The 22749-nt window shown below is 37.7% G+C and overlaps 1 protein-coding gene across 3 annotated transcripts in view; it reads left to right on the top strand.

Moving 5' to 3' along the window:
• LOC126412889 (ester hydrolase C11orf54 homolog) overlaps nt 1-22749 on the top strand; it is a 129899-nt gene that overhangs the window by 66338 nt on the left and 40812 nt on the right. The window lies entirely within an intron of this gene.

The following is a 22749-nucleotide window of genomic DNA, read 5'->3' as shown; positions in this document are numbered from 1 at the left end:
AAGTCACTGTATGGAGCCATTTCATTGTAGCTTATCACAAAGTTTACCTCTTAGAGTAGATTTAATTTTTACCTTTCACCATGAAATAAACTTCATGCCATAACTTATTTATTTTATACATTGATTTATTTTATACATTGATGTAAGTATAAACTTTTTGCTTACAAAAGTGTCTGTGTAGATTTCATTTTACCTTAGGCTGTGCAGAAAGCCAACTGCCACTTAGGAAAAGACTGGTCCAGAAAATCAGCCATTTACGTAATTTAAAATGTTACTGTCACATCTTAGTTTGATATATCTTAAAGGGCAATACATACTGAAAATACCAAGCTTCAAGGTTTATTTTCATCTTTATTTTAGATCTGTGATAGATTACAAATTTTACAATAATAATAATGGAAAGTATAACTATCCTAAAAAAAAAATAATAAAAATAAAAAAAAAATTGTTTGAGATACAATCTTCAGCAATTTTGCATGTAATTGGTCTTTGTATGAAAAGTCTGAAACATTTTAGCATTCAGAGACATATGTTACAATCAGGGCAATACCAACTTGTTTCTTTTGTGTTTGCTTTGTGAGTCAGTTAAACATATCTTGGAAACCATGTTGGCTGCTGCTTTAACTCAGTTCCAACAGTTTTATAAGGAAAGTGCCGTACTACAAGCCTATTGCCAATGTTACACAAGGAAAAACTTCTTGAGTCAGTGTTGTACCTTTCCGGAAGAGTCCTTCACCAATTTCTTCAGACTATTGGCCACTTAGATATTTTTCCCTCCAATCCAGTTCTCCCTCAACAAATGTGACACATTTATATCAGAACTGTAGAGAACATCAAAACCTAGTGAGTTCACACACAATTATTGCAACAACCCTAGCACACATTGACTTAGTCTTGACACTGACTCTTAAGTTTGCTATTGATTCTGTTGATGTAATTCTATGAATTGACAATAGAGGGCAGCACCTGCCAAGTGCCAAGGGACAGCTATTGTGACATCCCTACATTGTTCTCATATGAAGCCAGTCCAGTTTTCGAGTGATAGTGGCTTGTGCATAGTGAAACATCATGGGCTGAGATATACTTCGGCATGGTCTTTTGAATAGTGTGTCATGGCTGGGTGTGTTCAGGATTTGTTGCCAAAGTGTTACTGTAAAATGATGGTTCTGTATTTATCTATTGTATTTTTCTGTTTTCAATTTCCCAAATATGAGTATCTATAGTCAGACCTACCCATGTTTGTAATTCTTCTTCTTACTGTTTCAACTTACTCTAAATGAATAAATTAGTTTTAAGGCAGGGATTATTGTTATTGTAGAATATACTGTTTTTATGGTAATGAATAAGTTAAAAGTAATTTATCAAAATACTTTAACAGGTATCACAGTTTAGCCATCTGTAACTTTTACTCTAAAGCAAAGTTATGATGCCTGAACATTTGTATGATTTGGTACATTGTTGCTATGTGCAAATATCTCTCTCTCTCTTCCCCCCCCCCCCCCCCCCTCCCTCCTTCCTCTCCCTTCCGTCCCTTCCCCTCCCCCTTCCCCACCCTCCATCCCACCCTGCCTCCCTCCCTCACCCCAACCACCCGCCCACTCCTTCCCCTAGTCCCCATCCCCTGTGGTTGCCCAGCAGAGTGAGTGTGAGTGGGGGGAGAGAAAAATTGGGACAAATGGGGAAAGGAATGCCATGCACAGCATGGATGGGGTAGTGGTATATTTGGGTGTGGAAATGGAGGTAACCAATGATTGTTAGATAGTGGCAAATTGTGGATGAATTTTGGTAGGTAACAATCAGTAAACTAGAAAACTGATCAGGTAGAGAAGGAGATAGTGTGAGGGAAAGAGAGAGAGAGAGAGAGAGAGAGAGAGAGAGAGAGAGAGAGAGAGAGAGAGACTGGGGGATATGGGAAGGCACCCACCACTAAAAGTACCACCAGTTTTGAAAGTTCTCACAGACTCATTCCAAAGAAAGCTCTGCAGCCTTGGCATCCACAGGTGTCACATCTACAACAAAAGCAGCAGCAATCTGAATATGCTTGTAACTTTGAATATGCTTGTAACTTTGCCAGAGCCTTACAGACAGGCAATATCCTGCCCTGCTACCCTAGAAGCTGATTTTCAGTGTAATTTCAACCAGTGGTAATTAAAAACAGATTGCAAGTTACAGTAAATGGTTTGTCTGACTACAGAGTTTGAATAACAAGAGTAAAGATAGAGAATATGAAAAAATATTCTTCAAGGGAAACATACAAATAAATAATGTTTGAGACAGAATATTTCAATAAGATAAAATTGGGGAGAAAGGATAGATAACATCTGGAATCCATTACGCTAAGAGGAGAGAATTTTAAGGACTTTTGTAAATAGGTAAAACATATGCAACATGGAAAATAATAAAATACTCATAGATTCAGGTTCATATTCTTTGTTTGCCATTGACCACATGCAGCGGAGTAGATTGTATATTGATGAAATGATACAATAGCAATCACTTATTAATTAATGTTCACATTACATGTGCAGATTATTTATCCTACATTAACCAGTTGTACAGAATTGCAGTCATAGTATTAAAACTGAGATTCTACACTTCAAGTGTCCAAAATTCTGCTAAACTGTATAATGGATCACACAACTTACTTTCAAAATTATTAAGAGGTGTATTGAGTGCAGAATGTGATAATTGATTAAAAGATTTTCAGACAGTTCACTTTGTGGGAGTTGCCTGCTTTGTCAGCCTGTGCCGAGTAATATCAATATTCTTTCTGTTTCTGGTGTCATGACATAGTATACTCTCTCCAGTGTTAAACTCTTGTTACGTTGTTTTAGCATATATCAGTGATGCATAGATATAAAGATTTATCACTGTCAATATTTTGATCTTAGTGAATAAAGGACAGCTGTGTTCCTTTGGACCAACCTTACTTGTTATTTGTAGCATCTTTTTCTGACTCAGTAGTACATCATTGCAGCATTGAAGAAGAATGGTCCGAGGACAGGGCCATGAGGCACACCAGACATGACTTTCTTCAACAGAAGACACAAGCTGTCTTCTATTATTATCATAGGTAAAGATGAGACTTAAATGTCTCGAGGAAAATTTAATTATAAGTTCACCTGAGGTACAGGATTTCCCCATTACATCCAATGCTGGTGTGTTATTTCAGTGCCAGAAAGCCCTGGCAATAGTGACAACATAGGGGGAAAATAAGCTTAAGATATGAATTGAAGTTTGTGTTGGGGAGGGCATTGGACTTTGATAGTCCTTGCAGTAATGTTAGCCATAGTGCTGTGGTGGTGTAATGATCAGCATACCTGCCTTGTAAGCAAGGAGATCCAGGTTCAAGTCCAGGCTGTGGCACAAATTTTAATTCATTTATTCAGCTTCCATCATTATTGTAGATAAAGGTGAGAAATGTCTCAAGGGAAATATAATTATAAGAAAAGTGTTAATTATTTCTAATTCTATATTATTCTTTCCATAGTATTGTAGTTTTGTTAGTAAGATGTGAAAGAAAATACAGTCAAGTATGTTACTCAAACCACATAGCTCAAGAGAAATCGTATTCTTATTTTCAGCTCTGTTTAATGTCTGATTAACAATTTTAAGCACTGCAGAAGTAGTATTTCTTCCGCATTCTTCCATGCTGTCTTACTACAAAGAAGATCAGGTTTTTCAGAGTGGTTACTAAGCTGTATGTGAAAAATTACTTCATATATTTTGGAAAAGATTCTAACAGTAGCCACTGGTCTGTAGTTCTCCAGTTCTTTTCCCCCTTTTTGTATGTAGATCTATCTTTTGAAATTTTGAGCTGGCCTGGGAAAACTCCAAATTCTAGGCGTTTATTCATAATAAAAGCAAGCTGTTTGGAAATATGGTGCATTGTCCTTTTTATTGTACAGTTAGATAGTCAGTAGCAGTCCAGACTTTTCAAGTTTGAAAATTAAGTTGAAGATTAAAGAAAACATTTTGTGGAACATTATCAAACTGGAAACAAATAAAAAATGTCAGAAATGAAAATGTGCATTTGCTTCAGCTTTGAGACAAATGGAAGTGGAATGAAATAATTGCATGCCAAATGCTGTGAATTCCATTGGAAAGTGGTTAAATGGATTGTAATTTTTAGCACTGTTATAAGAATAGACTGGAAAATAAAAAGTGACAGCAAGCTACATGTATGTAACCACTTAGGAAGAAACAGAGTAAATAAAGGGGGGAGATTTGTGATTCATTAAATTACAAAGTAGATTTATTGTGGGATATGTTTAGATATACGTATCATCTAAGGGGAGGATATTCATCCGCTATGGAATCACGAAATACACTGTGTAAAGTGTGAACATTTATATTACCAAGCTTTGCACAAGGACACTGTTTCTTTCACTATTATATTAAGTCTGGATCTCCCTATAAAACCATTGTAGACTATGTACAAACAGGACTATAATGTCTAGAATCTGAAGATTAAGAAACACAACAGTGTCTGTTACACAAAGCATTAAGTTCTTCAAAGACACATAATTGGCTGTCATTTTTGTATCTGATTGTTGAGTTTTTATGTTATAATGGTATTTACCCACTTTCAGAGACACTACCTTTCAGCATGGCCCAGTCTCCACTCATCTGACACCTGTAAATCAAATCCAGTATCTTTTTAGAAGTCTTATAGTGGGGTATGCACACATACTTCAGACAAATATTTTCCTAATTTTTGCCATTTTTGTTGTGTTTAATATTTCTAACTGTGCGTATTGCTAAGTTTCTTCTCTAGTTCTTTGGGAACATTACCAATTTCTCCTCTTTATCATTTCCTCTTGCCTTTGAATGAAGGATGAAAATTAAAGTAGTGATGCCTTTTGCCCTTCAGATTCCATGAATGTAATGAAGATGGGGGATAGTTTGTAGCCCAGAAGATCTGTTATGTTTTCTCCTCTCATATTCCATTCAGGAGTTATAGTAATTTTGCATCTAAAGACTGTCTTTGCTGTAAAAAGTCCAGAATAATCTTTTTATCTAAGTTACTATATTCCAATAATTCCTAATCTGTTTTTCAACTGAAGCTGGGAATTCCATGATATTTGTTCTTTTGCTTACTGACAGTCCCAACATTTCCCAGTTTCTCAACTGGAAATTGGCATGTCTCTTTCATGCATGACAAGACTGTAATTTTACCAGATCCATGCTGTGTGAGAAAAACTGAACGTTTGTATATACATATCTTGAGATATGATGTGCTGATAGGTGGTGGAACTACATACTTGTGTGCTCCACACTCTAAATTTCCTTTGTGTAGTTTTTGTATAAAATGCATTTAGCCTAAAAAACATTGGCCTTATGATCTCAGTTGATGATTTTCATTTATTCAATCAGCAGATTCATTCTAACTCAGTGTGATAAAACATTTCGCAGTTGGCTCCACTGTTGCATAATACATATATGAGGACTATGAAAATACGTCTGCCTTCTTTAACACCCAAAAATCTTCTACTCTTTAACTTCAGAGCATCAAACATGGTGGACGTAGTCCAAAATGAAATAAATGATTGTATTTTAAACTTCTTACATGGTTGATGAATGGAAGACAATATTTGTGACAAAAAGTGAACAAAAGTTGGTGATTTTCGTGTAATAATTCTACATTTAAGTAATGATCGTTCATTACAGAAAGACAGTTTATAGTTCCTGTGTTTAACAGGCCAGTGGACATGGCTGTGGTAGTTGTACTGAAAATTCTTTTGACAAAATTATTTTTTTAAGTTTGCATTTCTCTGCAAGTACATTTCTGAGTTTTGTATGTTACTTTAGAAGTATACAAATCAAAATATAATTCTGATATCAGTGATATTCTAAATCAATGATGTTTTGAAAGACAGTTTAAATATTTCACAGTTTGATAACAATTCAGTACAGCAAGACTGTTGAGATTTAAAGTTTGTTGCATATGGCCCACTGTAGCCTTGCTGTTACCTGTACAAATGCTGTTACCTGTACAAATACGCCTTCAGTAGCTGTGCTTCCATCAAATCTGATGAAACCTTAGTATTGAAAATAGGCCATTTGTCAGTAACATAGCCTGCACCAGATCTGCATTTAAAACACTTTACATGCACATGGATGTTGGATAAACCACTGTTTATGGCCAATTTGAGTCTCATTTACTTAATTTATGCACAGATAAGTGGATAGCCACATACTACACTCTGTTGATGTCCTGTAGTATTGTCTTAGGGCAGTAACCTAAAACTGAAGTAACTATTCATAAAAGTTTAAGTGTAGCAAACAATTATTTAACACAGTCTCAGAATTATACCCCTAAAACACAGTATGAAGATAATATGGACTGTAATTATCATTTGGAAATATCACATTTCTCAGTCTAATGCCATTGTAACAGTTTTGCATTAGCCATTATTAGGACAATAACACTGTTGTTGTGAATACTTACAAGTTCACAGTAAATCGTTAAAACCAGCTACTGGATCATGGACTGAACTGCCAGACATGAAATTGAGATAAAACCCAGTACATTTTCCAACTTGTAGTCTGTACTAAATCATTGGCAGTACATTTCCCAGCATTGATGGACACAGATCTCGTACATTCCATAACCTTCAGCAGAATCATTAAAAATGGCTTTCAACATGCCTCTTTGATAAGTTTACATTAATTAAAACTGAAGTTAGCTATTATTGTTTACTGGAGTTCCATGAATTAAAATTAAAGATGCATATTTCTGAGTAACTGAATAGAGGGAATTTCATTTTGAAAAGGTCTTTTAGATACAAAAATGATTTCTATCAAATTTTGCTAGTTAATTTGCCTTAATATACAGGGTGATTCAAAAAGAATACCACAACTTTTAAAATGTGTATTTAATGAAAGAAACATAATATAACCTTCTGTTATACATCATTACAAAGAGTATTTAAAAAGGTTTTTTTTTTACTCAAAAACAAGTTCAGAGATGTTCAATATGGCCCCCTCCAGACACTCGAGCAATATCAACCCAATACTCCAACTCGTTCCACACTCTCTGTAGCATATCAGGCGTAACAGTTTGGATAGCTGCTGTTATTTCTCGTTTCAAATCATCAATGGTGGCTGGGAGAGGTGGCCGAAACACCATATCCTTAACATACCCCCATAAGAAAAAATCGCAGGGGGTAAGATCAGGGCTTCTTGGAGGCCAGTGATGAAGTGCTCTGTCACGGGCTGCCTGGCGGCCGATCCATCGCCTCGGGTAGTTGACGTTCAGGTAGTTACAGACAGATAAGTGCCAATGTGGTGGCGCTCCATCCTGCTGAAATATGAATTGTTGTGCTTCTTGTTCGAGCTGAGGGAACAGCCAATTCTCTAACATCTCCAGAGAGTGTGGAACGAGTTGGAGTATCGGGTTGATATTGCTCGAGTGTCTGGAGCGGACCATATTGAACATCTCTGAACTTGTTTTTGAGTGAAAAAAAACCTTTTTAAATACTCTTTGTAATGATGTATAACAGAAGGTTATATTATGTTTCTTTCATTAAATACACATTTTTAAAGTTGTGGTATTCTTTTTGAATCACCCTGTAGAATTCTGTTTCAGTAACAGCATTTTAACTAAGGATCTTAATTACTTAGAAACTAAATGAATGCAAGAGTTGCTAACATATTTTCATCACTGAGTGTATGAATCCTTTAGTTATGTATGTAGCTTTTTCATGTGCTTCATCAGGAAGTTAGTAATCAGGCATATGTTTACATGTCTACAGTGACAACGAATTCTGAAATTACTGATATTTTGTAATTAGCACAGTTTTTAGGCAAAATAATCATATTTATTGGATTCTAAATAATCAAAAGAGGGAAATAGATAATTAAGTTAAGATTAATATGTCATTAGACAGTATTCAAGATTTTTAGATACTGTGCACATGTCCTATAAATGGTAATATTGAAAATATCCAAAATTTTCAAAAAGAAATAAATAAATAACTGAATTTTGTGAGGAAAAAAAACATATCAGCTGGACAGATCCATCTGCTTTGTTACACTGTCTTCTAAGCTTCCTGATAAACTATAAATGCCCACAAGTTGTTACATTTTGTAAATAAGCAAATTTTCAAGTTATTTATTTTGTTAAATTACAGTTCATTAATATCATGTATCAATTCAGATGGCCTTTTGGTCTGTTACAAATGTTATGATTATTATGAAGCTAAACTGAATGCTATTGTTGTTTAAATTGCTTCAAAATCTATTATTTCTAAATGTTTGCATGTTCCAAATGTGATTGTAACTACAGTTTGTTAATTATTTCTTTGCGCTAAGAATATAAGCTGAATAGTATGAGTATGTACAGGTATAGGTAGCAAAAATAGTATTCCAAAGTTTGCTATTAAAATTATGAGTATTATATGTTGATAACTGAGCATTGAAAATGTTAGTAAGGAATGTGATCCACAATAAAGTAATGCACTCTTCAATATCTGACTGGATTCCTTGTTGAAATATGCGAAACCTGGTCTAAAGCACTACACAGTGCAGTGGTTAATACACTGAGCTCATATTTGGGAGAAACAGCGTTTAAATGTCTATCTTACTATCCACATACAGGTTTTTCAGCACTCAACTGTTCAGGAGAAATGAATTCTTTTACAAAGCCATATTCAGTTCCTTCCTTGACTAATATACATCTCCACATACACTGTAATTTGATACACAAAAAATCTACTCACTAAGCGGCAGCAGAAAAAGACACATATAAAAAGTATTATGTATGCGAGCTTTGTGAGCCATTGGCTCCTTCTTCTGGCAGAAGGTTTGAAGGGGAAGGAAGAGGGATGAATGAAAAGGACTGGGGATATGTAGGAAAATGGCTAGAGTTTGGAAAAGTGACCCAGAACCGTGGGCTAGCGGAAATTTACCGGACAGGATGAGAAGGAAAAACTGATTGCTGGAGACTGCACTGGGCGAAATCTGAAAGCCTGAGAGCTTAAAAGAGGAAGACAGGATAATATGCAATACAGAGATTACTGCTAAAATATCATGTCTGAGTTAAAAGAGCAGAAAACTAAGTACACTGTATGTGATAGAGGTTATAGAGGGACAGTGAAAAATAGACAGGTCAGAAAATAAAGGATGTAAAAAACTAAAATGGAGTGAAGAAAGAAAAAGCTACTGTGGAGAAATGCTGAGACCAAAGAAATTAATGTGGTGAGAACCAAGGATATGTTGTAGCTCCCGTTCCCACCTGCAGAGTTCTGAGAAACTGGTGTCTAAGGCAAGAGTCCAGATTGCACATGTGCTGAAACAGGCACCAAGGTTACAACTGTCATGTTGTAGTGCATACTCTGCAACAGGATATTGTGCGTTGCCTGTATATATCCTCTGCCTACGCCAATTCACTCTATGTGATAACTTGTTGGTAGTCAAGTTAATACAAAAGGCTGAACAGTGTTTACTTAATAGCTGGTATATGACATGCATTGTTTCACAGGTGGCTCTCCCTTTGATACTGTACATTTTGTCAGTTACACGGCTGTTACAGATGGTGGTTGGAGGATGCATAGGCTAAGTCTTGCATCGAGGACAGTCACAGGGATAATAGCCATAGGTAGGGAGATGGGTGCAGAAGAAACACATGGTCTGACTAGGATGTCACAGAGATTGGGAGGGCAACAAATAGCTATTCTAAGTGTAGTGGGCAAAATCTCAGATAGAGTGGACCACATTTCAGTGTACGATTTTAGGAAGTTGTGGCCTTGTCAAAGTAGCTGATTTGTACATTCAAGGCCAAGATAATATTGGGTGACAAGTGGTGTACTCTTAAGTCATTTTTTTGGAGGGATTGGATGTGATGGCCCGGAAAATCTCCTTTTGAACTAGGTTGGTCAGGTAATGGCATCCACTACAGGATGAGGTGAGAATGGCGGTGTATTGCTATAAAAAGTCTGCATCTGAACAAATATGTTTGTGTCAAATACCAAGGCTGTATGGGAGGGAACATTTTGACATGAAAGGGATGGCAACTGTCAAAATGTAATTACTGTTGTTTGTTAGTATGTTTAATGTGGACAGAAGTGTGTAGCTGACCTTCGGTGAGGATGAGATCAACATCAAGGAACATGGCATGGGATTCGGAATGACAAATGTTCCCTCCCATACAGCCTTGGTGTTTGTGGCAAACGTATTTTTTCAGATGCAGACTCTTTACTACAGCAATACACCACCACTCTCACCTCAGTCTTCACTGGACATAATTACCCCACCATCCCAGTTCAAAAGCAGATTTCCTGGGCCATCATATCCAATCCTGGTACGGCTAATCCCTTAAAAAAAAAAAAAAAAACTTAGGAGTACACCACTTGTCACCCTGTAGTATTACGGTCTTGAATGTATTAATCAGCTACTTCAACAAGGACGTTACTTCCTAAAATCATGACCTGAAATGAGGCCCATTCCATCTGAGTTTTTCCACGACATGCAGAATAGCTCTTCATTGCCCTCCCAATCTCTGCAATATCCTTGTCAGACCCTATGCTCGTTCTGCATCTATCTCCCTATCCTATGAGTCCTACCCCTGTGAGTGTCCCCACTGCAAGACTTGCCCTATGCACCCTCGAGCCATCACCTGTACCAACCCTGTAACTGGTAAAAGGTATACCATCAAAGGGAGAGTCACCTGTGAAAGTACACATCATATACCAGCTGTTATGTAAACAGTGTTCAGCCTTTCACATCAGCATGACTATCGCCAAGTTATCAGTTATGATGAATAGGCATAGGCAGACGGTAACAACACACAATATCCTGTTGCCGAGCATGCAGTGAAACTTGACAGTCATGACCTTGGTGCCTGTTTCACCACACATGTAACATGGATTCTTCCCTCAGACACCAGTTTCTCAGAACTCTGCAAGTGGGAACTGGAGCTACGACAAGTCCTTGGTTCTCGCTAGTGACCTTGTCTAAATTTACATTAATTTCTTTGGTCTCAGCATTTCTGCACAGTGACTATGCCTTTCTTCATTCTATTTTAGTTTTCTAGCTTTCCACTCTTATTAACTCATGCATGATTTTGTAGCAGTCATCTCTGTCTTGCACCCTGGGGACTGGGTGTTTGTGTTGCACTCATCATTTCATCATCATTGTCATTCATGACAGTGGGTGGATTGGATTCTGAAAAACTTGACTTGCATAAAAATTGGGACTTTGTATGGGTGATGATGACCACACAGTTGAGTGCCCCACAAATCCAACATCATCATCTGTCTTGCATATTTCCCTATCTTCCACCTTTAAGCTCTCAGGTTTCCAAAGTTGCCTGGTGCAGTCCCCAACAATCAGTTTTTCCTTCTCATACAGTCCAGTATGTCTCCCCAGACCTGGGGTTCTGCGTGACTTTTCCAAACTGTACCCATTTCCCTATATATCTCCCCAGTCCTTTTCCTTCACCCCTCTGCTTTCACCTTCAGCCCTTCTGCCAGGAGGAGGATCTACTGGCTCTGAAAGCTTCCATATATAATAACGTTTATGTGCGTGTTTTCCTGCTGCTGCTTAGTAAGTAGATTTTTTATCTGTACAATTACATTATGATTTTTAAAAATTGATTATTTTCTTCATATATACGGTGTCAAAAGAAAATTCAGTTAAGAAAACTAATAAATTATGATACAGGATTACTGACCTTCTCGTACCTTCAGAAGGCAAAAGTTTAGTACTGCCAGTAGACACAGATAAAAGTAATAACAAATCATAGTTGTCAAAACTACTTGTTTCTTCCTCTGAGAGAAGGATTGCTCGGGGAAAGTTAGAAAGAAAAGTCAGGTCATTCAGACTACAGGATGAGAGGGACCCACCTGCTGTGTGGATGAGTAGTCACTGCACACTGTATTGTTGGGTGGAGGAGGGGGCTGTACCTCATACCATTTGCAACTTTCATTCCTATTCCATTCACATATGTGGTATGGAAAACATAACTGTCTATAAGTCCTGGTATGCTCATGCTTATTAGGCCTCTGTAAGGTATATACACTGAAGGGCCAAAGAAACTGGTGTAGGCAGGCATATTCAAATACGGAGATATGTAAACAGGCAGAATACAGCACTGTGGCCGGCAACACCTATATAGCACAAAAACTGTCTTTTGCAGTTGTTATATCAGATACTGCTGCCACGATGGCAGGTTATCAAGATTTAAGTGAGTTTGAATGTGGTGTTAGGCATGAGCGATGGTACACAGGATCTCTGAGGTAGCGATGAAGTGGGGATTTTCCTGTATGACCATTTCACGTGTGTACTGTGAATATCAGGAATCTGGTAAAACATCAAATCTCTGATATTGCTGCGGCTGGTTAAAGATCCTGCAAGAATGGGACCAATGATGACTGGAAGAGAATTGTTCAATGTGACAGAAGTTAACCATTGCATAAATTGCTGCAGATTTCAATGCTGGGTCTTCAACAAGTGAACCATTTAACAAAACATCACTGATATGGGATTTTGGAGCTGAATGCTCACTCATATACACTTGATGACTACACGACACAAAGCTTTATGGCTCACCTGAGACTTTCAACACCTACATTGGATCATTGATGACTGGAAACGTTTTGCCTGGTCGGACAAGTCTCATTTCAGATTTTATCGAATGGATGTTCAAGTTGGGCTCTGTTATGGTGAGGGGTGTGTGCAGTCAGAGTAAATGTGACCCATGATACGTCTAGATATGACTCTGACAGGTGACACATACGTAAGCATCTTGTCTGATCACCTGCATCCATTCATGTCCATTGTGCATTGGGCAAGGATCACGCATAGTCAAAAATGTGGTATAGTGTTGAATAGCTTTTGGTGATCCAGGGAAGTGCAATCTAGCTTTTCACCTGCAGCTACCATTTGCAAGGTATCATGTATGAAAACAGAAGGCTATGTTTCACATGAATGTTTTTTTTTTTTTTTTTTTTTTTTTTTTTTTTTTTTTTTTTTTTTTTTTTTTTTTTGGGCATACACTGATTATTACTCTCTTAGGTCTTTGGCACTGTAATGGTGTCATAGTCACTAATCCAAGTCTGTTTGAAGACAGTCTTGAAGAGATTGTACAAATGAGTCTCCCTGACTATTACCATTGACCAAATTAAAGTCCTCTCTGTTGCTACCATTGCTGCAGAATGTGAATCTATGAAGAACTGGGGGAGAGCCCTTGCTTACAACTAATAACAATCAAGGGAACCAACCTGAGTAGATTACAATGCCCAATGCAGATGTAAGAATCTTGGAGCTATCAGTATGGCTAAGGTAATAATGTTGATAGATTGTGCTATGAAAAACAAAAATAGATGGGCAGCTCACCAACTTGTAGTCCTGGCAATGTGGTAATTCAACCCCTGTTATCCATTCAACTATGGCACAGGTAACACACAATATGACTTGGTAAGTGATAATGATGAATGAAGAACTGAAGGGTCTGCTGGCATGTGATCAATTTGTGAAAGTCTTGCATTGGTCTTAGACTCTGAAATTCAGAAACACTTTGTTCTGGAATGAAACTACTGTGAGCACATTTCTGCCAAAGTTTAGTGTTGTCAGCTGTTTTTCCAATTTCTTTAAGCCCTGGGAGGCTAGTCTGTCACAAGTAGGGTTGTTATAAACACTACAAACATGTGTGAGTTCTTGTGACATAAACACTGTGTATGAAAGAATGTGATAGTAGACTAAGGGAACTGAATTAAGTGCAAGTGAAATCACATTTGAATTTGTGTGAAGTTAATTTGAACAGTGTTCCATAGAAGTAAAGTGAAATGCAGGGAAACCTTTTGCAGCTAAAGGAAAAGTGGATTTATAAAAGCTGAAAAAAGTGAGCAGCGAAAGTGATGTCAAGTATCTTTTGACTATATCTGCGGTAGTGTTGAAGAAAAACCAGATGTCTTCAAAATATGTAAAAAGAATAAATTCCAAATGCCTCACCACTTGACAGTTTTCTTGGGGTAGCCAATTGCCTTGTCTTTGGTGGTTCTCTTGTGGTAGCTAATTGTTATAAGAGTGTCCCAGGATGAATGATCAGTATTCAGGGGTGTGGCAGGAATTTTTATTTGAAGGAAAAAAAAAAGAAAAAAACCTCATATGGACATAGGTCCTATTCCAAATGGTTTTCAAGATAGAACACACTTAATGTACGTTTCCTTTTGTTCTGGTGGTGCACATGTAAGTGTCTTACCCTAATTGCTAGATTGGTCTTGGTAGTACAATTAAGTGACGACCAACATTGTCAGACCTTACGCCATTAGATTTTTGTTTATTGGACTAGATGAAGTCTGAGATGAAGTGTACAAATGAAAGGTGTATATGCAGAATGAACTGCGTTGTCACATCATGGATGCCGCTGTCCTCGTTAGGGAACGTGCAGAAGAACTCAGATAAGCAACACAACATGTTCTCTCAAAAGTGAACAAATGCAATGAAGTTGATGATGGCATATTTGAACTTTTATTGTAACCTGCACAATAGCTCTCGTATGACATATTCTTTAATGTTTAGAGATGAATTTGATAAAAAATATGTATTTTTCAACTGATAGATTGTAAAATTCATGTTTTAATGTTTACAGACTGTTGTACATGAGCAAACACGATGATGTATTGAATAATGCAGAAAATAAATAATGATGTACATTAAATATGTTTTTTTCTCAGAACCTATTTGTAATAGGGCATATGTCCATATGCAATTTCTTGCGTCAAATGATCGTTCCTACTGTACCTCTCAAGATTGACCGTTCCTCCTGAGACACCGTGTATAGCAGTTGCTGTGGAAGATGCCTACCCAAACAAACATAATAAAGAAACTGTATATAATGTGGTAGTCCTAAAACACATTAGCATATCAAGTGGTTAATATGAAGCAGGTTAAAAAGAGATTTAAAACTGAATTGAAATAAACTCATTAGGGAAGACGTCAGAAATGAAGACGATGAAAATTTATTTAAGAACAGGAAGGTATTCTGTATTAAACTAAGCAAAAAATTCAACATCTTAGAAACTGAAGATTATATATACATAGATAGAATGGCCAATTATTTAACAAATCTTCTTAAGCAAACAGTAAAATATGTTGCAAATCCAGAGAGAACAAAGGAAAAGAAAAATATCAAATGAAACATGACAACTATTCAAGAGAAGGCATATTTGTAAGCAAATGTTAATGAAGCCTTGGTAGAATATGCTGAACTATTCGTAAATGCCTTTGAGGAGGTGCCGAGGAAATAAAATGAAAATGTGATATGAGGAACAATTGAAAACAATAAAAGTATGAAGAAGACAAAATAAAAATTTACACTGGATATACAACACATTTTGTTAGCTAAGGTGGCAGATGACACAGTAACTAACAACAGAGACAGTATTGTATAATCATTTGAAGATATATTTAAATACTTGTATAGTTCAGGAGATGAATCAAAGACATGTATAGTTAGTAATGAAAGTAATGATATTATGGGTTAAGGCCCTCATTGTTTCAAAGCCATTTGAGGTATGAAGAAACAGTAAGTTCTGTAAGTTAATTGGGCTCCAATACGAACAGTTGAAACTGGAGGAAAAGTAATAGAAAAGAAATATGCAAAATTCTTTACAGAATGTCTGCGGAAGTAGACAGTCCACCAAAACCAGAACAATGCTGTGCTGATGTTAATGCTTGTTTCACAAGAAAAGACATGGACAACACACAAGGAAAGCTGCAGACCTATGGGATACTCTCTCTAATGTACAAGATATTTATTAAAATTATTTTCAGTCACACCAAAAAAACAGGTTTTAATCAGGCAAAGAAACAAGCTGACATTAGAAGAGAATATAGTACAGTGGAACACCTGCTAGTTGTGAACAAAGTTAATGAACAGAGTGATGAGTATAAACTACCACTTTGTCTGGGATTCAAAGAGTTCGAAAAACCATTTTGACATGGTTTCAATGAAATCCATACTAAGAGTCCCAGAGAAGCATGGTGCAGATTCAACCTACGTGAGTACACTGAATAATATATACGACAATACTACAGCTTCAATTACATTTCAGTTGGATGGAGTGTTACTAAGATTTGGAAGAAGAGTCACTAACTGATCCTCAGCAGGCCTAGAGAAAGATTTTATATCCTTGAACAGGGAAAAGAAAGAATGGACGTACAGGTTAATGGAACATCCCTGACCACCTACATTTTGCTAAAGACATTCTACAGTTTGTCTTTAATGCAGATAAACTTCAACAATAAATAGATTTGGAAGAAGAGTCACTGAACTGATCCTCAGCAGGCCTAGAGGAAGATTTTATATCCTTGAACAGGGAAAAGAAAGAATGGACATACAGGTTAATGGAACATCCCTGACCACCTACATTTTGCTAAAGACATTCTACAGTTTGTCTCTAATGCAGATAAACTTCAACAATAAGTAGATGAACTTCATAAAGTAAGTTTGAAAGTAGATCAAGCAAAATTACAGTAAGACTGAAATAATATATATTCAGTAGGTGTGTTAGAAACAATAAAGTCATCAGTCAGCTGCAAATAACCAAATGGTTTAAACTCAAGAGGACAGAAACAAACAATACTGTCATAATTCAGACATAGTGATTTAAACCGAAAAGGACAGAACAATGAAAAACCAGTCCAAAATTCCAAACTTTACTTTTTTTTCACTCGATGGGTAGTTTCGGGCTGAGACCTATTTTCAAATTGTCATAACTCAGTCAAAAATGAGATTACCGAAGATGTGAAAACCATGTCAGAAATGTGCAATGAACAGTTACAGTGCATACAGCATTCTTGGAGCTCTAAAAGGACAGAGGTGAATGAATTACAACTTTTGCAACCTGCAGAAGTAAACTCATCTATTGATAGTCACCAACAAATGGAAGCCACACACAACAAAGACACCTGTAGAAGAAAAAGCAATAAGAAAGGTAAATGAAGCAGCTACTAATATAGTACAGGAAACAGCAAGCAGATGGAAGATAGTGTGCCCCTGTCATCTGAAGGATTTTTTTAACTACAAACACAAAGGAAGAGAAGCCTCCAAGATAACTGCCACCCTAATGAACAAGCACAGCTTGTCTGTCTTTCACCAAAACGTAAGGGGACTTAGCAGAGTAGATCAGCTATCAGTTACGATCTTTGTGTATAAAGAATGATAAACATATCACAAATGACATTGATCTGTTAAATTTAGATGATTACAACATAGCTAGCTGCTATGGTAGGGACATCAAAGGAAGAGGCGGTGTAGCTGCATTTATTAAAAATAATGTAATATTTAGATCTGTGTATGGAAATTCTGTTTATAACAACAGTTTCAAGCATGTGCAGTAGAATCCTGTACGGTGAGTCTCCCCTGACCCGCGATTCTGGGTGACTTTCCCAAAATCTGTCCCTTTTCCTAGACCTCTCCACTCTTTTTTTCTTCACCCTTCTTCCTTCCCCTTCAACCGTTCTGCCTGAAGAAGGAGCCATTGGCTCCAAAAGTTTGCCAATCACAACAGTCTTTTATGTGTGTGTTCTGCCACTTCTTAGTGAGTAGATTTTTTATCTATCCAATTAAATAGAAATAACAGCAGGTTGCACAACAGTAGTAGTAGTGACAATTTACAGGGCAATTGGGGTTAAGTACAGGGTCTATCTGGTTAAAATAGAATTGTCGTTGTCTGCTTTATTTTCTAAAAATAATGAAATTATCATACTTGGGGACTTTAATGTACACGTTCCAACTAAAAGCAACCAGAAAATAAACCTTCAACAGCTGATGATTACATATAATCATATATCAGTACTTGACTTTCCCACTATGATCACATCAGAGAGTCAGACTTTGATAGACAATGTATATATAGATTTAAGTATGTGCCATAACTTCACTGTCACCCCTGTCTTGAATGGGCTACCTGACCGTGATGGACAGTTCCTTATTCTGCGTGACAGAACATCTCTCAAGAAAGCCACCACCTGGAAATCTATAAGATTAATGATGAGAGACTCACTGGAAATCCTTAAATAGTATAGAAGCAGTGCTGAAGTCCAGTATACAGGGTGGATGAGGTTAGCATTAAATTTAACATGAATTCTCATACCCTTTGAAGAGGTTTTTCCAAAAACGTTTGCCAGAAACAATACTTCACATCCCTCAACAAACTTTGGATCACAAAGGGAACTGAACAGTCATACAAAACAAAGAGGGAACTTTACGTTACAGTTACAATGTCTAAGGACACAACAAAAATTGGTTATTATAAAATGTACTACACGATCATAATGAAGTTGTTACAAAAGCAAAAGCATTATATTAGTATATCATTAACAAGAAATTGATACGTCTAATAATAAGGTGAAGACGGGAAATGGGGAAGAACAAAAGAACTTTAGAAGACTTCCAAATCAAACATAAAGGAAATCTTGTATGCAAACATGAAAACGTACCCAATATTTTCAACAGACACTTCTTGTCAATGTCAGAACAAACAGGTTGCAAGGCCTCTATTAATAAAGCCTTGAGTCTTATGCAAAATATTATTCCCAAAAATTGCAATAAAATTCACATTAGCCTTGTCAAAATATCTGAAATTGAAAGGACAATCATCTTCCTGAAGAATAAAAATTCCAATGGAGCAGATAATACGTCTAACAAACAATGGAAAAGTCAGGATGAAATGCAACAATATTACGAAAACGATAGTTCCTACACACCATATAGTGAAGATGCTGAGTCGCAGATAGGCACAACAAAAAGACTGTCGGAAAGTGAGCTTTTGGCCAACAAGGCCTTCTTCAAAAATTAGACAAAAAAAAAAAAAAAAAAAAAAAACCACACACACACACACACACACACACACACACACACACACACACACGACTACAGTCTCTGCCTCTGCCTCTGGCTGCTGAAGCTGCGAGCAGCAGGATGTGGTGGGAGAGGCAATCAGGTAGTGGGAGTAAGGAGGAGGCTGGGCTATGGACAGCCTAACAGATTCAAATATGTGGTTGTGAAACCCCTCTTCAAGAAAGGTGAAAAAATGGGAGTTACAGATTACAGCCTATTTCTCTTCTGACTGACTCTCCGAAGATACTAGAAAGTCTCATGTGCACAAGAATTTTTCAACGCCTAGATAAATTTAATATTCTCAACAAAAGACAGTTTGATTTCCGAAAGCATCTGTCAACCAAATTAGTAATCTTTGCTTTTATAAATAAAGTTCTGGGGTCTCTAAATGACAAAATAATGACAACAAGATTATCCTGTGATTTATCAAAAGCCTTTGACACTGTAAACCATCAAATATTATTACAGAAAGTTAACCATTTAGGAATAAGTGGTGTACCAGATAAGTGGTTACAGTCATACCTCAAAGATATGAAATAGAACAGTAGAGATATGAAATAGAATTTTTGAGTGGTCTGGCTTCATCAGAATGGAAAAGAATCACATGTGGAATGTCACAGAGGCCCATTCTTGATCATTTACTGTTTATTTATAAATGACCTACAACATTGTACAAAGATATAGTGCAATTTCACCATTTTTGCAGATGACACCAACATAATGATTGATAGTTATATGTGTGAAAATCTTCAAGGAACTATTAACAATATTCTCATTTATTTAGTAAAATTGCTTAGTGTCAATGGACTGTCATTAAATTTTAATAAAACTAACTATATTCGGTTCATTGCAACTGCCAAAACTGAGGAGGAGCTAACAGTAGGCTGTAGATCGAATTGTAGAAACCTTTTCTGGAAACCAAAAATGCATACTATTACTTATCAGTATATATTTTTTCACTTATGTGTTTCATCACTAAAAATACTGAGTTGTATAAAAGGAATAGTGACTATGATGAATACAGTACAAGGAGAAAGCATGGTTTACACAATGATTATAAAAATCTGGCAGTGTAGCAGATGGGTATACAGTACACTGGCACAGAAGTTTTTTGCTCATCCTCCAGATATTATTTAAGTCCATTTTTAGGGAGCTTCTGAGGCATTGTCTTCAGGAAAGGTCATTTTAAAGTTAGGATGTGTTTCTTAGTCACAATGAAAAAATCTTTTAGAACTTCTAGAATTGTAAATGGATAGACAAAAAAATCTACTCACCAAGCAGTGGCAGGGGAACACACACACAAAAGGCTTTAACTTTTACAAGCTTTTGGAGCCAGTGGCTCCTTCTTCTGGCAGAAGAGTTGAAGGGGAAGGAAGAGGGGTGAAGGAAAAGGGCTGGAGAGATTTAGGGAAAGGGGTACAATTTAAAAAAGTCGCCCGGATGAGAAGGAAAGACTGATTGCTGGGGACTGCACCAGATGAGATATGAAAAGCTGAAAGGTTGAAGACAGGATAATATGCAAGACAGAAATTACTACTAAAACATTGTGCAGGAGTTTATAAGAGTGCAACGCAAGTGCATTTTTGTAACAGAGATGTAGAAAACTAAAATGTAGTGAAGAAAGGAGTAGTTACTGTGAATAAACGCTGAGATGGAAGGAGCTAACATAAATTAAGGTCAGGTGGGTGACAAGAACCAAGGACGTATTGTAGTGCTAGTTCCCAGCTGTGGAGTTCTGATGAACTGGTGTCTGGGGGAAGAATCCAGATGGCGCATGTGATGAAAAGGGCACTGAGGTTATGACGGTCATGTTGTACAGCGTGCTCTGCAACAGGATATTGTGTACTGCCTGTACACCCCTTCTGCCTCTGTTGATCAACACTCACAACCCATAGTACAAAGGCTTCCCTCCTAACTCCTACCACACACTTCGCTTGTCACCATTGATGCCATCTCCCTCTATACCAACCACCAACGTCCCCCTCCTCCCCCGCCCCCCCCCCCCCCCCCCCCCGACCTCCAAGTACGTGGTCTGTCTGCTGTTGAACATTTCCTCAGTCAATGCCCACCTGATCCCAAGCCTATGACATCCTTTGTGCTCACATTAATCAACTTTACACTTACCAACAATTACTTCACCTTTGAGGGCAGACATACAAACAGATCAGGGGTATGGCTATGGGAACTAGTATAGCTCCTTCCTATGCCAATCTTTCCATGGGTTGCTTGGAGGGGACTTTCCTTGGATCGATGTCTTCAGCCCTTGGTGTGGTTTAGATACATTGATAACATCTTTGCCATATGGACTCATGGTTAGTCCCGTTAAAATTCCTAGAGTCTCTAAATACTTTCTCCAAATTAAATTTCACATGGTCCTATTCCAAATCCCATGCCACTTTCCTTAATTTTGATCTCATCCTCACCGAAGGCCAGCTACACACTTTCGTCCACATCAAATGTACAAACAACAGTACTTACATTTTGACAGTTGCCTTCCCTCCCATACAGCCTTGGCAGATGCAGACTCTTTACAGCAGTACACCACCACTCTTACATCAGACTTCATGGGACATAATTATCCCAACAGCCTAGTACAAAAGCAGATTTCCTGGGCCATCACAACCAATCCTGGTACTGCTGCTCCCTCCAAAAAACAATTTTGGGCCACACCACTTGTCACCTAGTATTATCCTGGTCTTGAATGTATCAATCAGCTACTCAGACAAGGACACAACTTTCTTAAATCATGCCCTGAATTGAGATCGATTCTGTCTGACATTTTGCCCACCACACCTAGCATAGCTTTTCATCCTCCTCCCATTCTCCACAATATCCTTGTCAGATCCTGTGCTCCTTCTGCACCCATCTCCCTACCCTGTGGCTCCCACCCCTGTGGCTGCTCCCCTGCAAGACTTGCCTTATGCACCCTGCTACCACCACCTACTCCAGCCCCATAACTGGCAAAACATACACTATCGAAGGGGGAGCCACCTGTGAGACGACACATGTCATATACCTCCAGTTACGTATACACTGTTCGGCCTTTTCATCGGCATGACTACCATCCCGTTATCAATCAGGATGAACGGGCATAGGCAGAGAGTGTATGCAGGCCACACACAATATCCTGTTGCAGAGTATGCTGTATAATATGACATCATGACCTCAGTGCCTGTTTCACCACACACACCATATGGATTCTTACCTCAGACACCAGTTTCTCGGAACTCATCAGGTGGGAACTAGCACTACAACATGTCTTTGGTTCTTGCCAGCCTTCTGGCCATAGTTTACGTTAATTCCTTCTGTCTCAGCATTGCCGGCCGCTGTGGCCAAGTGGTTCTAGGCACTTCAGTCTGGAACCACACGGCTACTAAGGTCGCAGATTCTAATTCTGCCTCGGGCAAGAATGTGTGTGATGTCATTAGGTTAGTTAGGTTTAATTAGTTCTAAGTCTAGGGGACTGATGACCTCAGATGTTAAGTCCCGTAGTGCTTAGAGCCATTTGAACCATTTTGTCTCAGCATTTATTCACAGTAACTGCTCCTTTGTTCATTACATTTTAGTTTTCTAGATATTTCATTTTATGACCTGTCAACTTTTCGCCATTCCCCTTCCACCTGTGTTACATACAAAGCACTTAACTTTTCACTATTATTAACTTGTGCATGATGTTTTATTAGTAATCTCTGTCTTGCATATTACCCTATTACCCTGTCTTCAACCTTTAAGCTCTCAGGTTTTCAAATCAAGCCTGGTGCAGTCCCCAAGAATCAGTCTTTCCTTCTCATCCCATCCGTTAAGTCTCCCCTGACCTGGGGTTCTGGGAGACTTTTCTAAACTGTACCCCATTCCCTAAACCTCTCCAGTCCTTTTCCTTCACACCTCTGGTTTCCCCTTCA

This window comes from Schistocerca serialis, chromosome 1 (assembly GCF_023864345.2).
Source record: "Schistocerca serialis cubense isolate TAMUIC-IGC-003099 chromosome 1, iqSchSeri2.2, whole genome shotgun sequence".
NCBI classification, from domain to species: Eukaryota; Metazoa; Arthropoda; class Insecta; order Orthoptera; family Acrididae; genus Schistocerca; species Schistocerca serialis.
This window is presented reverse-complemented; position numbering and strand designations above follow the sequence as displayed.